Raw genomic sequence first — 17247 nt, 5'->3', positions numbered from 1 at the left:
AAAGAGACTGGTTGGTAGAAAACTTACTTGCTCTAGTGTGGTTATGATGAATTTAAGATAAGCATGAAATTTTTTAAAAAAAGACATTTTAAGCCAACAAAATGGCTGAGGGTGTAAAGTCACTTGTTATGCAAGCATGAAAATTTAAATACAGGAACCCATTTAAAGATGGAGAAAGAGTATCAGTTCAATAACATTGTCCTCTGATTCATAATGGTCACCATGGTATGAAAGTGCCCACACATGTGTGCACATGCATGTGCATGCCTGTGCGCACCTGTGCGCACACACACTACACTACACCACTGAGAAATAATAAATAAAATAGAGATGTTGTTGGTATTTTGATGTCTTAGCAAGGATTAAGCAAAATTATATACCTTAGAAATTTAGGTACTGAAATATTCTAGCCAAAAAAGAATTAACTCTACATCTTCTACATATTAACTAATTGACCTCTAGGATATAACCCAGCACTTACCATGCAGTTATGTGAAAGTTCCAGAGAAGAAGAATGTTAATATGCTACAATATTTGGCTAATTATGTTAATCATTTTTCCATCTCCTCACTACTTTTAGTTTTATTAAAAACATAGCCACCTTTTCTTTACTAGGTGATAGCTCTCTTTAATATAGCCTGAGCTTTGACTTAAGTATCCTGGAAGTCTCCCTATGTGTTCCCCTCTTCCTCATGATGTGTATTTGGTCTTTTATCAAGGACTATAGATTTCATCTAGTGAGCAATATCGTATTAATCCACCTACTCTCCTTTGGTTATTCTGCTATCTTACGTAAATAACAGCAAAACTGACAAAAAGTTGTTGAAAACTTTTGTCACTCCTTATAAATATAGTTCTAGATTCAGGTGTAGTGACAGTTTTGGAGTTTTTATCTCTTTAACAAATACAGAAATAATATAAGAATGTGTTTTTGCTTTCATCCCAGATGTGGGGATATGGGGATACTTTGCAGGAGCTGAGTATGATTTGTGTCATGCTTTAGCAGAGGAGTGTTTTGCCAGCTGCAGATAGTCTCTGCAATTTTGTGACATTTGGAATTCTGGGAATCTTTCAGAGGGTATGTGAATGCTAGGTTCTTGAGAAGTGGTGTTGGTGGTTAGTGGTTCATCAGGGAGGTTGGTTTGGTTTGTTAATAGTCGTGCTCAAAGAGGAAACAGAAGGAAAGAATTAAATTCAGAAATCTCTCTCTCTCTCTCTCTCTCTCTCTCTCTCTCTCTCTCTCTCTCTCTCTCCTCCCCTCTATCCTTCTAATGTTAGATGTTGAAACAAGGGGAGGTATTGAGGGTGGCGTCTCTCTCCCTCCTCCCCTCTATCCTTCTAATGTTAGATGTTGAAACAAGGGGAGGTATTGAGGGTGGCGTGGGGGGTTGATAAAAGGGGGAAAGAACTCACACAGTAGCAAAGACCAGCTACAGTTTGTAGAGTAAGTTTGCAGAGTGAGTTTAGTAGGTGAGAAGTCAGGATGGCAAATCTACAAGTGCTTGGTCTTCAACTCCCATACCCCTCCCCTGGGTTGTTTTCAGTCCTGTACTGCAAGACTTGAGCTTTTCTGCCCCTAATCTTTTCATCAGGGTAGGAGACCCTCCTCATCCTTCCTACTTTCACTAAGCAGCTTTCCCACAGCTCCCTTGGAAAGAATTCCGTCACACAGTGAGTGAGTCAGGCAGGCTTTTTCTTCTCTGGCTCTTTGGGATTCTATAGTAGGTAAGATTTGGTCTTTTTCAGGAAGAAAATAACATAGCAAGAAAATGGCTGGTGATATATGTCATTGTCTCTACGTCTCTGAGTTCTGTTCTTACTGGAGTTCATTTCTTTATGCCCTGTCTACACTGTGTTAATAGATTCTTGTGTTATCTCTTTGTTGTGTATACCATTAACACAGAGTCTATAGTAAAAGCTGTATAAAATACACTATAGATAATGAAAGCAATGTTACTTTTTTAAGATGTCCTATTCCAACAATTTCTATTTTGGCTAAAGAAACAAATAGTTTCAACAATATGAAGACATTAGAAAGAGGGCTGAAAGCTGTCATTTAATAATTATGAGTGAGGAGCAACAATATTTGAGAATCTGAATGTTGACATGAGAAGCTGTGTCAGCGAGAAAGCACAGGTAGGCTGGTCAGTCCTGGGCCACTGAAGGAGTGACCTCCTCCTGGATTGTTGGGCATTAATCTAGTCACTAGAGTTTATAAGCAAGTAAGGTAGATATCTATTATGTTTTCATGACGGGTACATCTGGTGGGATGAAACATTTTTAATGAAACATAAATTTGAAAAGGAATTTGGCTTTCTTTTTTTTATGAAAAAGAATGGATTTTGTTCAGTGAAACATGCTTAGATTTTAGAAAAATTGCTCTCTGAAATCAAGGAATATCTGGATTACATGTACTTGATAGAAGTTCAGTAAAATACAGAAATGTTAACAGTGTGCCTTTATGCAAAATAACATGGGCATTTAGGTCAAGATGCTTTTGAAAAGTTATGACAGACTTGCCTTTTGATGACACAAAGATGTCATTTCAGTATCACACACTAGCTTTAGAAGATTTAAAATTGACTATCGAATTACTTTATTTGCAGAAACTAAAAAAAAACGATGTCAACAACACAGATACAATGTTTGTAACTGGACCATGACATTGTGGCATGAAATGATATAAGGATACATAGCATTAGAACTGAGATGGGGGCAGGTTATGATGTTTATATTGTTTTAACACATTTTTCACTTCTATAGATATTTGATTACCCTCTATCCTAGAGAATGTTAAGTGTTCACAGAAAATTAAAACTGTAAGGTTTACACCTCTCCATAAGTCACCCACACAAATAAATATGCATAAACTAAGAGCAAGGTGAGTCCAGCTGGTAAATCTATTCTATAGAACTAAACACACAATTTGTGTTTTCAGTTTATCCTGGGTAGGAAAAGGGCAAACACCAACAGTTTTGAGAGGAAAATAAATCAAGGCTGCCATCTTCTTTTTGTGAAGCCTATTCTCTTTTCTCAAACTCCTAGCTTACATCCTCCAGGCTGGTATTGATAAGAGGGAAAACTACACAAAGAGCCACTGTCCCTTCCTTTTCGATCCATATACCAAATGTTGATTCTGCATGTTAGTTTCTCCCGTAGAACTTGTCTCCAAAGGGAATTTGTTAGTGAAGTGATTAAGAATACAGACAAGACCACAAAGCAGTCAAGAGATAACTTAGTGTGATGATTTTTTTCCAGACAAGGTTTATCTGTGTAGCTCTCTGCCTGTCTTTAAACTCACTCTGTCGACTAGGCTGTCTTGGAACTTAAATATCTGCCTGCATCTTCCTCCTGAGTGCTGGGATCAAAGACAAGGGTCCCCACTGCTTGGCACAGTTTTGTAAGTGGACTGATCTGATCTCCAGTTCATGACCATCTGTCCTTACCTCCCAAGTACTGGGATATATTCTGATCATCTTAAATAATGTTTTGCCCTTAGAATCCTACAAGTTGTCCAAGTTCATTCCCAAATATTTTGATTTAATTTCATGAGGTCCAGACAACATTTAAAAACACATCTCTGTAAGCTTTTGATGTGACCAAGTACTAAGAAGCAGTGATCTCTACAACATGGCATTGCATGAGTTCAGATGAATTATAAGCACATTTTTTCCAAACATCCTCCTTTTTTTTCACACTAGACAATCCTGTATAAACTACACACACTTAATGGCAATTTATGACAAGGATTTCATCACTATTGGGATGCTGAGAAAACTAAAGTGAGTAAGAATTACCTAGCCTGCTTAGCAAACATCACTGGCAAATTGCTGAGTTAGGATTAGAATCCGGAATAAGAGTACACAAGAAGACAGAGCATCCATTGATAAAGAAGGAGGCAGATGGTGTCCTCACATTTTCAGCTATTAATAGATGTAGCACAAAAATGTCAAAGTTTAGATACATCCTGTTCTATATTTTATTTTACCTTTATTGTTTTTAAAGCTTGAATCTTTTTAATTTTTTTTTGAAATGTAGGGTATGACACACTTTTTTTGTTGTATTTGTGAGACAGGGTTTCTCTGTGTAGCCCTGGCTGTCCTGGAACTCACTCTGTACACCAGGCTGACCTTGAACTCAGAAATCTGCCTGCCTCTGCCTCCCAAGTGCTGGGATTAAAGGCATGTACCACCACTGCCCGGCAGCTTGAATCTTTTTGTTTGTTTGTTTGTTTGTTTGGTTGGTTGGTTTTCGGTTTTTTGAGATAGCGTTTCTCTGTATAGCCCTGACTGTCCTGGAACTAACTCTGTAGACCAGGCTGGCCTCGAACTCAGAAATCCTCCTATCTCTGCCTTAAGGCTTGAATTCTAAATGCCTTACAAGTGTCCATATGCTAAAAGCAGAGTCCCTAGTCTAGGTTGCTAGTAACAGAGGGTAGAATCTTTAAGCAGTGGGACCTATGGGAAGAAAGTAAGGTTACTGAGACAGTGAGACCTTGGTTAGCCAGTCATGTGTCTCCTTTTTCTCTCTTTTTTTGCTTCCTAGTTACCATGACATTAGCAACTTTGTTCAGACCTAAACTTCCCATCATAGTGTGCTGTCTTGCTATAGTTTCAGAGTGATTGGGCTGAGCAAGCATGGACAGAGTCCTCTGAAACTGAGAGACAAATTGAATCTCTCTTCCTTTTAAATTGTTTCTTTCAAGTATTTCCTCACAGTAATGGAGAGTTGATTATCACAATATTGTCATTCAGCATAGACACTAGACAGAAACAGGTGCTACTGGATGTCAGGAAATAGCTAATGTAAGAGGAAAAGTATTTGCTTCTACTCTATGGTTGGGTCAAAGAGAGTCCTTGAAAGCCTTTGAAGTAGCTGTAGGTTACGATCCCAGAGCAAAATGCAGTGTTTTTCAGACTGCATAGAAGTGACAGTTTGTCTAATCTATGACTTTAAATTTGTGATTACTCTGTTAAATGTGTTATTTTTGTTTTGGTTCTGCTCTTTTCATATTTGCTAGATATTTATCCCACTGCAAACATCTTAAACACTCAAATCACGGAGTACATCTGTGACCACTAATGGGCATCAGTTTTAGAAGTGCTTTTTGAGGAAGGTGGAAATTCTCAAAGTTTTAAGTAATTTAATTTTTTTTATCATTTCACATGTGTTTGAATACTGAAACAATTTCCCCTCACATTATCTCTTAATGAGAAATATTTTTGAAAGCAGAATTTCCCAGTTTACGGTATTTTTCTAGGAATTATTCTTGGTTTTGCAAGCAAAGTGTCAATTTGAGAAGCTAAAAACTGTGAATGGGCTCCAGAAAATGCTATGCAAACTGCCAAAGGAGGGAAGCAATTAAACAGTCCTACCCAGCTTCAACACCTTGAACCACAACAATTATCAATGTGGCAAGATATGCGTAAAGGTGCACTAAGTGGCTCATGTGTCAGTGGGAACAAACAGCTGTCTAATTGGCTTTGAAGCCCACGCAACGGGAGGAAAATCATGCCTGATAATGGAAACCTATCCAGTGTCTCTGGGCTAGTAAGGTCTTCAGGCTTAGGAAGGAATTCTCTACTACCACTTTTTCAGGTCATCAGAATTCCTTCTAAATCTTGTCTTTGTACCCACAGACACATGAAGCTACCACCTCTCACCAAAGAATCTCCTCTATAGCAAATGGAGACCATCACAGAGAACTACATGTGGACACAGTACAGAAAATAACAGATTAGGGAGCCTAGCCCCAGCAGGTACATCTGCATGGCAACTCTTGCATCTATAGCTCAGGGAAGGAACATCGCAGAAAGATTGTAAGAGAGAATGCCTGGTGGTCTGCTATGAGGCTATCTCTTCTGAAAAAGGTTGCATAAACAAGAGCAGAACAATGGCAATATCAATGGGCATGTTAGCATGGAATGGAAAAAGAATCATGTAGGTCCCACCTCTAGAAAAAGATTATAGGCATCTAATGACTGCTGGGGGAAGGAGATGCTCTCCCAGGGATGAGAACCAGTATGTTGTCTAATGCAGAAGGATAAGCCTTGAAGCCATATAAATGCAAACAATGAATTGATAGCAGCAGCTTGTATTTATATATGTACATACACACATATATATTTAATAATAATAATCAAAGAACAGGAGGCTATCAACTTGAGAATGTGGGGCCTTGAGAGCTTCACTAGACAGTAGCTAGGAGGGGCTGGAAGGAGGAAAAGGAGGGGAACGTGATAGGTGATATAATTCTATTTCAATAGAAGACACAAAAAAATAAATCTCAAAAAAAAAAAAAAACCACCTCATGGACAAAGTCAAAACTTTCATGTATAAGACGAGGCTGTTTCTCGGATAAATACATTTCACATTCTCTTTTCTTCTTTCCCTTCTAGTCATAGAGCCTGTAAGACAGTCTAACCATTCCTAAAGCTTTCAAATAGAGCTCAGGAGAGATTGAGTAGGCAGGTATCTTTATCTCCTTGCCAATGATGTCAATGGAAAAACACTCCAAGATATACTATGATCATATGCAAACGACAGACTGCAAGAAGCGAAAGTAACTCTAATAATTTACTTACATGTCAAAATCAATATCGTGTCAGCATGTAATCTTTGAAAAATAAGGATATAACCTACCTTTTTTGTACTATGGCTTATATTTTGGTATGCATATTATTTTATAAGACACTTCAATAAGTCTAGCTGTATCCCATTTTCTTGGTATACATATAGTAAATCTCTATTGTATTGGCTAGTGAGAATTCCTCAGGTACCAGTGAAGAAAAAGTTTAAGTCTGTCTTTTGTTCAGGGACTATATTCAAGGCATATTTGGTGGTTTGCTGTATATGGCCTGAACAGGATGCTAGACTTGGTGATGTGGGATCCATAGCATGTGTTACACATTTCCAGGATGTTATGGTAGGATGGTAACTAAGTGGGCCATGATGGAGGATCTTTTTCATGCATCCTTAGAAAAATGATGTGTTACTTGCCAACATGAGCAAAAGACTCTATGATGTCTATCACTAGTTAGTTACTACCCTTAGAGAGAGAAAACAAGCCTGTTTTCTCTTTTAGAGAAAACACAATCCTGTGTAGATATGGGCAGTACTACTAGTTCTGTTATTTGAGGTTTAACAAAAGCAAACAAACAAACAAACAAGTTGAACAGTTAAGATATGAAAGGTACCCTCAATTAGAGGTAATGACTCCAATTGAAGAGAAAGGCAAAAGATAATGATATGCTTGTGAAAAGATTCATTGAGCATCTGAAAACAGTCTTTCATGATTGTCTTAGTTATTGTGAGCAACTATAGCCAAATACTATAGCTTATATATCCTAAACATCAAACTAACTGCTTACATGGTGGAGGCTGGGAAGTCCATGATCAACGTAGTAGAAGACTTGAGTCTTGGTGAGGTCTGACTTCCAGGGTGATGTATTCTCAAAGAGTGGAGATGGAAAGCTTTGTCATCTTTTTCTCTTATAAGAACACCAATCTCATCACGGAAAGCTTGTCCTCGTGAGTTCATCTAAAGTGAAGTACCTCTGATAGGTCAAGAAGGATGAAGATGACCTTTAGTAAATTTTTCAACAAATAACTGAAGGAAGTTTCTTGGAGTTGACAAAGGGTTTGATTTTTTTCTTTTACACTGAAACTATTCATTAATCTGTAAAGAATATTAATGAAAACAACAAATATACTCACAGGTTAAATATATCCTTGTGAAAATGTAAAAGTAGTGATATAAAGGAGAGAATCAGTATAGTACAAAACACTTATCAAATCTTATAAGGAAGAAGTAATAGTTTTTGAAGATAAAGTAAACAGTCTTTTTTATGATTATATGCATGCTTTATTCTTTTTATTGGATATTTTATTTATTAATTTACATTTCAAATGTTATCCCCTTTCCTGGTTTCCCCTCCAGAAGCCTCCTACCCCACCCCTGCCCCTACTTCTATGAGGGTGCTCCCCCACCCACCCACTCACCTTTGCCTCTCCACCCTGACATTCCCCTATACTGGGGCATCGAGCCTTCACAAGACCAAGGGCCTCTCCTTCCATTGAAGCCCAACAAGTCATTCCTTTGCTACATATGTGACTGGAGCCATGAGTCACTCCATGTGTACTTTTTTTTGTTAGTGGTTTAGTCCCTGGGAGCTCTGAGGGGTCTGGTTGGTTGATATTGTTGTTCTTCCTATGGGGTTGCAGATCCCTTCAGCTCCTTGGGTCCTTTCTCTAACTCCTCCAGTGGGGACTCTGAGTGCAGTCCAATGGTTGGCTTTGAACATCTGCCTCTGTATTTGTCAGGCTCTGGCAAAGCCTCTTAGGAGGTTATATCAGGCTCCTGTCAGCAAGTACTTCTTGGCATCCACAATAGTGTCTGGGTTTGGTGTCTGTATATGGGATGGATACCCAGGTGGGGCAGTCTTTGTATGGTCTTTCCTTCAGTCTCTGCTCCACACTTTGTCTCTGTATCTCCTCTCATGGGTATTTTATTCCCCTTCTAAGAAGGACTGAAGCATCCACATTTTGGTCTTCCTTCTTCTTGAGTTTCATGTGGGCTGTGAATTTTATCTTGGGTATTCTGAGCTTTTGGGCTAATATCTACTTATCAGTGAATGCATATCATGTGTGTTATTTTATGATTGGATTACCTTACTCAGGATGATATTTTCTAGTCCCATTTGCCTAAGAATTTCAAGAAGTCGGCCCAGGATCAGAGGTGAGGAGGACACAACATCTGTTCGAATACCGAGAGTAACTGGGACCAGCGGAACCAGGCACACAGGAACTCTGCCAGACCAGTGGCTCCAGTTGCTTCTGGTCTGTCTGGACCAGCTGGTGCCCTGAGCAGAGCTTGAGTACAAGATCTGCATCTAGTCCCACAACACCCAGACGAAGCTCCACTCCCAGGTGCTCTAACAAGCCTAGGATCCCAGGATCCCAGAATCATAGGATCACAGAGACAGCTTGACTCTGAGGAGTTCTGACACAATCAGGATCACAGGAAGGACAGGCTCCAGTCAGATTTAGTAAGGGCAGGTAGCACTAGAGATAACCAGATGATGCGGGACAAGCATAAGAATATAAACAACACAAACTAAGGTTCCTTGGCATCATCAGAACCCAATACTCCCACCATAGCAAGCCCTGGACCCAACATCACACCAGAAAAGCAAGATTCAGATCTAAAATCACTTCTAATGATGATGTTACAGGACTTTAAAAAAGACATAAATAGCACCCTCAAAGAAATACAGGAGAACACAGATAAATAGATAGAAGCCTTTCAAGAGGAAACACAAAAGTCCCTTAAAGAACTACAGGAAAACACAATCAAACAGGTGAAGGAAATGAGCAAAACCATCCAGAATCTAAAAATGGAAGTAGAAACAATAAAGAAATCAGAAAGACAGACAATTCTGGAGATAGAATACCTAGGAAAGAAATCAGGAGTTGTAGATGCAAGCATCACCAACAGAATACAAGAGATAGAAGAGAGAATCTCATGGGCAGAAGACTCCATAGAAAACTGACACAACAGTCAAAGAAAACACAAAACACAAAAGGATCCTAACCCAGAACATCCAAGAAATCCAGGATGCAATGAGAAGACCAAACCTAAGGATAATAGGTACAGAGGAGAGTGAAGACTCCCAATGTAATTGGCCAGTAAATATCTTCAACAAAATTATAAAAGAAAACTTCCCTAACCTAAAGGAAGAGATGCCCATGAACATACAAGAAGCCTACAGAACTCCAAATAGACTGGACCAGAAAAGAAATTCCTCCCGTCACATAATAATCAAAATACCAAATGCACTAAACAAAGAAAGAATTTTAAAAGTAGTAAGGGGGAAAGGTCAAGTCACCTATAAAGGCAGGCCTTTCAGAATTACACCAGACTTGTCACCTGAGACTATGAAAGCTAGATGATCCTGAGCAGATGTCATAAAGACCTTAAGAGAACACAAATGACAGCCCAGGCATTTCTTAATATGAAAATTAATATTACCAACATAATCTAATCAATTGAAATCCAAAAACATGAGGAATTAGAAATTTGTTGATTGTCATCCAATGGTCTCTCTAATTTGGTAATTGGAGAAATAGGTCCAATATTATACAATCCATACATGCTTTCAGCTTGTTTGTTCATGACAGTGTCTTGCTGTGTACAACATAATGGTCTTGAGATTTTGCTTCTCCTATCTCAGCCTCTCTATTAGTATTGTTTATTTCATGTTTTTACACTATACTATGGTTTTCAGAACAGCTTACACACTTTAAACGTATTTATATACCCAAAAGAAATGTGGACAATTAAATTGGGAGGGGGCTTGTAAGAGAACAACAAAGAGTGAGACCGAATGCTTTGCTTGAGGTTTGCAACTCTTGTATCAAGTTACCACAGTAAGAGCTAAGATTTTAAGCTCTACTAAATACAAAGCAAACAAACAAACAAAAACACTTATATATTTATGTTCATTTAAGAAAATATTAGTAGTGATGTATTATTTTGAAATATACAGTTAATATGTTTGGAATTATTTAAAATTTATATTGAGAAAAATGTTTGTATTTTTGGTATTGCCATAGACAAGCATCTACATAAGCCTGTTAAATTGATTGTTGTTTTATATCAAACAACTTTTATAATACTCATTTTTATTGGTATACTGTTTTATAAATTTTAAAGAACATAACAAAAATATTGTAGATATTGAAGGGGGGTCTCTGGGAGTAGTTGGGGTACAAAAGTAAATCACGAATGTGATTTAATTCTATTTACTTAAAATATGCTTTTTAAATGTTAACAAATTTAGATAAATTGAAATCATGTAACTCTTCTCATCATACTGCAATAAAACTTTAAAAAAAGGAAAAAGAACATTTTCAACAACTACACCAACAATAAAGACTGGAGAGATGGCAAAAAAAAAAAAGAATTTCATGATGTCATTGCTTTCAATAGTTGAATAGTACTCCACTGTGTAAATGTACCACATTTTCTGTATCTATTCCTCTGTTGAAGGACATCTGGGTTCTTTCCAGCTTTAATCAGATATTCCTTGCTTATCCATGATCTCACTTATCTACTGATTAGGAGAGTACCTGCTTTGGGGAAATAGAACACTCAAGGCCCTATCTGTGGAGACTCTGAAGAAAGCTTTTATTGGAAATTACTATGAAAAAATCAGGCAACTAGCCCAATACTAAAAATAGAAGATGACTTATGGGACTCCTATGGCCCCATCTCAGTGAAGAAATGAGGAACATTGGACAATAGATGATTCTTAAGTTCTTTCAATGGCAGACAAAAGAGAATTAACCAAGGAAACATTGGAGGGAGGAAGAGTTGTTACTTAATGTGGATGTGTTGACAGAATATAGAGGTTTTAAAAATTATTTTACTCATCTCTCTCTGTCTCTGTCTCTGTCTCTGTCTCTCTCTCTCTCTCTCTCTCTCTCTGTGTATGTGTGTGTATGTGTGTGTGTGTGTGTGTGTACTTGTAGAGACTAGTATAGAGAGAGTTGGATCCCTTTGATCTGGAGTTACAGGGTTGTGAATAGATCAATGTGGATGCTGGGAACCAAACTCAGGTCCTCTACAAGAGCTGAGTCACCTCTCTAGACCCTAGACCTTAGAGGATATATTTTAAATGACCATTATTAGAGATGAAACTATCATCTTCGAAGCAAAACAAAGATAAATCATTTAAATTTAAGGAGTCAAAAGAGAATAACTTGGTGATTTATAAGTAGTAACAATGAGGTTAAAATATGGAATTAAATAAATTATTATAATAAAGCCAGCAAAATACCTGGCTATATTCAAAGTACTCATTAAAAATGAGCAAACAAACAAGCAAGCCCCAAACCTTTCTTGCTTAGTCCTTTTAATTGTCTGTCACAGGACATAACTTAAAATTTCAAAGTTAGAAGTGGTAAACATAGAAGGTTGGGATTTTTTGCTTTTAACTATAGGAAATATGGTATTTATAATCTTTCTAAGGGAATGAGATAAAGCTTTCTTTTCTGTATGTTTAGCTACTAAATTAGATCTTAATATATTGAATAAAAAGATTGTTCAAATTTTGTGTTGCACAGATACTGAAAAGACATAGTTTCCTTAAAACCTTACAAAATGTTTGCTCTATTCAGTCTCTGTAGGGCATTGATTTCTAAGTTTCTCCCTTCATCGTCTATGCAGTGTTCTTCTAAACTAAAAAGTTCAAAATTAACATACAGGATGAAAACTTCTATCATGACATGGCATTTTCAAGGTTGGCTTTTGTGGCTTCTCCTCCATCTGTCTTCTCTGTCCATCAGGCTTGCCCTGTACCTTCCACTCACAGTGGTCCTCTGTTTCTGTGTCACAGGGAAGCTATTGGCCCTCCTCTTCCTCTTCACCACCTTCCACCTTTCTTGTTGTCTTTTTCAGCACCATAGTGTGTACTCATCCGTGTTTACCTCTGATCATATGCATATTCATAAACATGAAAAGTGAGGTGTTCCCTAGGAGAAAGAATGGATGCTGTTTATATTTCTGAGTATTTTTATCTTACTTAATATTTTTTCTAGATTCATTCATATTTTTATAATGATTTTATTTTTCTTTACAGTTGAATAAAATTCCATTGCGTATATTCACTTTCCATCCATGCATTTATGGGCTTCTAGACTGGTTCCACTTCCTTGCTATTATGAATAATGCAGCAGTAAACATGGATGTGCATATTTCTCTGTGGTAGGATAAGGAATATCCTGGGTATATACTCAGGAGCAGTTTATGTAGATCATATGGTAGCTGTATTTTAATTGTTTGCAAAACTGATTTCCATAATCATCTTACTAGTTTACACTCTTACTAACAGTGAACAAGGTTCCTCTTTCCTCACGTCCTTGACATCTGTTGCTGCTTATTTTCTTGATGACACTCATTCTGACAGAGGTGAGATGGGATCTTAATGTATGCCTTTAATCCCAGCATTCAAAGGCAGAGGCAGGCAGGTGCCTGTGAGTTGAAGTCCATCCTGGTTTATATAGTGAATTCCAGGAGAGCCAGAGCTAAGTAGTGAGACCCTATCTCAAAAAACCAAACAAACCAAATAAACAAACAAATAAGTAAGGCTTAGCATTTAGCTTTCATTTCAGAATCATTTCTTCCTTCACATTCATGAATTCTGATATATACATATGTATGTATGTACATATACGCATGTATGTATTTTTGCGTTTGAGTACATGTATAGAGGTAAGAGGACATCTTAGAAGAGGCATCTCTTTCTGTTGACCTTGAGTGTCCTAAGAATAAATCTCAGGTTAGTAGTCTTGGTAGAGAATACCTTTACCCCTGAGCCTTTTCCCTGGCCTGTGCTACTTTTTCAAACCCTACAAAAAGTTCAGTGTGACACTAGAAATGAAGAAGTAAGTACCAACCACTTGTAAGTTGCACCCCAGTTCATGTAAGTATTTAGATTTGAGCTCATATTTCACAAGTCTAAAGCAGAATTACGTCTTCAATGCATTGCTGCCACTATTTTCAGATCAATATTTTTTTCTTTTTTCCTCCCACTCTTTTCTCAAATACTAAAGAAAAGCTCCTGACAAATGATGTTAGGGTTTATAAATTGCTCATGAGGAAGAAATGTCATATACAAGCAAAGCCAAGCTACCTTCTTTCCAGGAGCTCAAACACCATCGTTTGCTGGATTTCCAAATTTATTTTTCTTCTATAGTAAAAAAAAAAAAAAAAAAAAAAAAAAAAAAAAAAAAAAAGGCCCAAATCATTTCTTGGACTCCCCCATCTCTCTGATTTCCAGAACACAGCACCTGAGTCTTTGATTTGTCTTCCCTTGCTGGTTGCCATACAAAGACTTACACAGCTCAATAAAATAAAAGGCTCAATGCTGTGCGCCTCACCCTACTGGCTGAAGGGATTTTGAGATGGGCTAATGGTTATGATTGTTTTCTCATATTGATTTTTTAGATGATTATATTTTATTTATAGGGGAGGGCACTTGCCCTTTCATCTGAACTCCCTTGAAAAGTGAACCAAGAGGGCTTCTTATAGATGGGAAAAATTTTGTGTGAATTTGTAATGATTCGCAGGGAATAAAAGGCAGAGCCTATGCTGCTAAATACGACTTTTGCTTTAGGACAAGGTTTTGTTTAGAGAGCCCCACCTAGACTGTGGTTTAATTAGTTTACAGAATTTGATGGTCTTAGTAGCTATCTTGGACTGGTTTCTCTTGTTACTAGCGTGTTGTCACAGAGCATGTAAGTGATAAAGCAGCAAAGCCTGATTTGGTTTATAATTGTGATTTCAGGTTCAGGGGCTGCATGTGCAGACGTCTCAATCTTTAGGCAGTGAAGGACATCAGGAGCAGAGAGGCAGGAAGCACCTTTGGGTCTCCTCTCTTCTCACATATACTTACAAAGCTAACTAGTGATCTTGGAGGCTCTACTGTGCTGACCCTTTCTCATCTCGGCTATCTCCAAAGTCCCCTTCTCTAATTGTCCTCAGAGGTGGGACTCAACTTGAGCGCGAGTTTTGGCTGGAACAAAACCCCAACGATGGAAGTGGCCAATAAAAGAAGAACAAAGAGAGGATCTTCTTTAGCTCCAGTGCAAGCAAGGTGGGATGAATTGCTCATCTAAGAGTGGTGGTGAGCTTGGAAAAATACTGAGTTGCGGTGTGTAGGAGAGCTGGACAGCTCCTTGTAGCTTCTATTCTGAGATCATGCACAGCTTTTCCAAGGTTGCAGCTGAGGCCCCTCCCACTAAAACAGGATTGCTGGAGTTTTGGAATCCTGAGAAGAATGCATTTCTCTCTTTGCAATGCTGGCTTGAATTCTTTGGATCTATTTCAAGTATAGCAGATGACTAATCACCCCCTTCTGCTAGTTGATAATGGGTTGTCTATAAAACCTTGTTTTTTGTATGGTTACCTTATTGTGAAGTTCACGTCTTTTGAGAAACATTCACAACTGAAAGGCAAGGAAAATGTCCACTCCAGGGTGCAGTAAAGCTGACAGGGAAAAAAACCCACACTAAATAACTTGGCTGTGTTGTTTTTTAGTTTCCTGAGAGAAAGTGGCCTTGACCCCCATGCATTACTGCTTTTGAGATTGCAGTAGCAGATGGTACGGAATGACAGTTGGTGAAGACAAGGGAAGGTGTTTATAACATTGAGAAGCTCTGCAGGTGACTTTAAAAACAAAGGGTTTAGGAGTGATAAAAGTCGTGAGTGGCAGTACATGCAGTCATAAAGCCACTATCTACTTGAGGCAATGCCCTCCCCACTTTTATTGCATCTGATTGCAAATTAAAATGGGAAAAATTAACCCCAGGCAGAAAAGAATATTCAGCCCCTGCTTCAGTAGCTTTCAGAAAGAAAAAAAAATCGTCTGATTTTTAGATTTGATTTTTTTTTTCTATTGCCTGCTGGTTGCCATACAAAGAGATATAGCTCAATAAAATGAAAGATCCACAGTGTTGTGTTTCATAGCCAGGGCCTGGAGGGATTCCGAGCAGGTTAATGGATATGATGGTTTTCCCTTCATTGATTTTTAAGATGATTATATTTTATTTATAGGCAAGAAAATAATAGTTAATCTTAGATTTATTGAAAACTTATTGCAAGGCTGCACGAATTGATAACAATAACAGTACATTTAGGGGCAACAAAACCAGACTTGTCTTTAATCCCTTAAGTGCTGATGTGCCGGGAACCTATTGACTTGAAATTAAATGTGCTCTAACCCACGCCTGAATCCAGGTGGGGAAGAGTTATATTTTTCTGACTGCTTTGAAAGATTTCATTACATACAAGTCTCTGATATACCTGAGGTGTTCCTTTTGTAAAAAGTACGTGAAAAAAACAAAACAAAACAAAACAAAACAAAAAAACCTAAGAGCTGAGAGAGTGCAGGGGTGTTAGCATGCTGTTCTCCTGGGATTTGAGAACTGATTTCCGGAGAACTGATCTGTCAGCTAACAAGCCAACTGGTCAACCATTATTGTATCTAGAGGTTTGAGTCTAAACTCAGGGAGTCTGATTTCCAAAATGTAGAAAAGAGTGCAAACATTAACTCAGCAATCCATTGCCTTAAAACAATTGGAACTCATTTTGTGCTCTAAATGAGTTGAGAGAGCTTTTGTGTTTGAACCAAATTGATTCTCATCAGCTAAGCACAGACTGTGGGTTCACACAAAGGACTGGAACAGTGGTCTTTGTCTTTTGAAAGATGGAAGAATTGTCAATAAAGTTATTCCTCATCTGTAACTCAGAAAGGTCAGTTAAAGGCCCAAGCCATCCATGCAATGCCAATGTAGGTGTCAAAAAGCGTACTCATCAACAATTAACAATGTTTTTCAGGTAATTGAATGTTTAAGGGGTAAAGGGGGAGCATTTCCATATTAAAATTGCCATTGTAGAACTAGGCATCTTTGATTATAGCAGTCACTACTGTTTTGAATAATTTTAATGTTCAATTTTGTTAAAAGTGTTCCATTTACTCATGTTGGAGCCAATAGAGTAAGATCCTATTTTTGTCTGTAAGGCATAAAGTTTCATTGTCAAATTATATTGACCTGAATAGTCTGTTGCTTTTGGTTAAGTGAAGCAAATGTATATAAAAATAGCTTTTTGCCACAAGAGTGTATTTAAATAATGCCAGCAGGAACAAACCAACATTCTGAAGTTGATTCCAAAGGTCATTGACTTTCTGTCCTCAAAACTTAGGGTATATCTGAAGGAGAGGGCATGAGATTTCCTTTTAATTTAATTATTCTGTTTATTTCATTCATCTCTCTCTTTATAAAGTGCTATACTTAAAAGAAAAGGAGATTTTAAGATGAGGACATTGCTGCCATTTGAGTCATAAATTAATGGAAATCTGAAAGATTTATTATTTTTTAATATTTCTCTATTTCATGTGCATTTGTTTGTATGTGTGTGGGCTGCCATGTGCCACAACATGGCTCATGGAGGTCCGAGAACAATGTGCCCTAGTTGGCTTCTCTGTACACTATGGGGCTATGGGGCAGAACTTCATGAGTTCAGACTTGAGGGAGAGCAGGCTTATTTGCTACCAGGTTCTAGTTTATTTTAGTTTTTTAAAATTAACTTTTAAAAATGTGAGTCTTGTGCTGGTTAATTTTATTTTGTTAACTTGACATAAAGTCATGTTGCAAGAGGGGATCTTAAATGAAAAAGCTTCCGTA

Source organism: Mastomys coucha, unplaced genomic scaffold, assembly GCF_008632895.1.
Source record: "Mastomys coucha isolate ucsf_1 unplaced genomic scaffold, UCSF_Mcou_1 pScaffold15, whole genome shotgun sequence".
NCBI classification, from domain to species: Eukaryota; Metazoa; Chordata; class Mammalia; order Rodentia; family Muridae; genus Mastomys; species Mastomys coucha.
The sequence above is the reverse complement of the archived record's forward strand: the minus strand, read 5'-3'. Positions refer to the sequence as shown.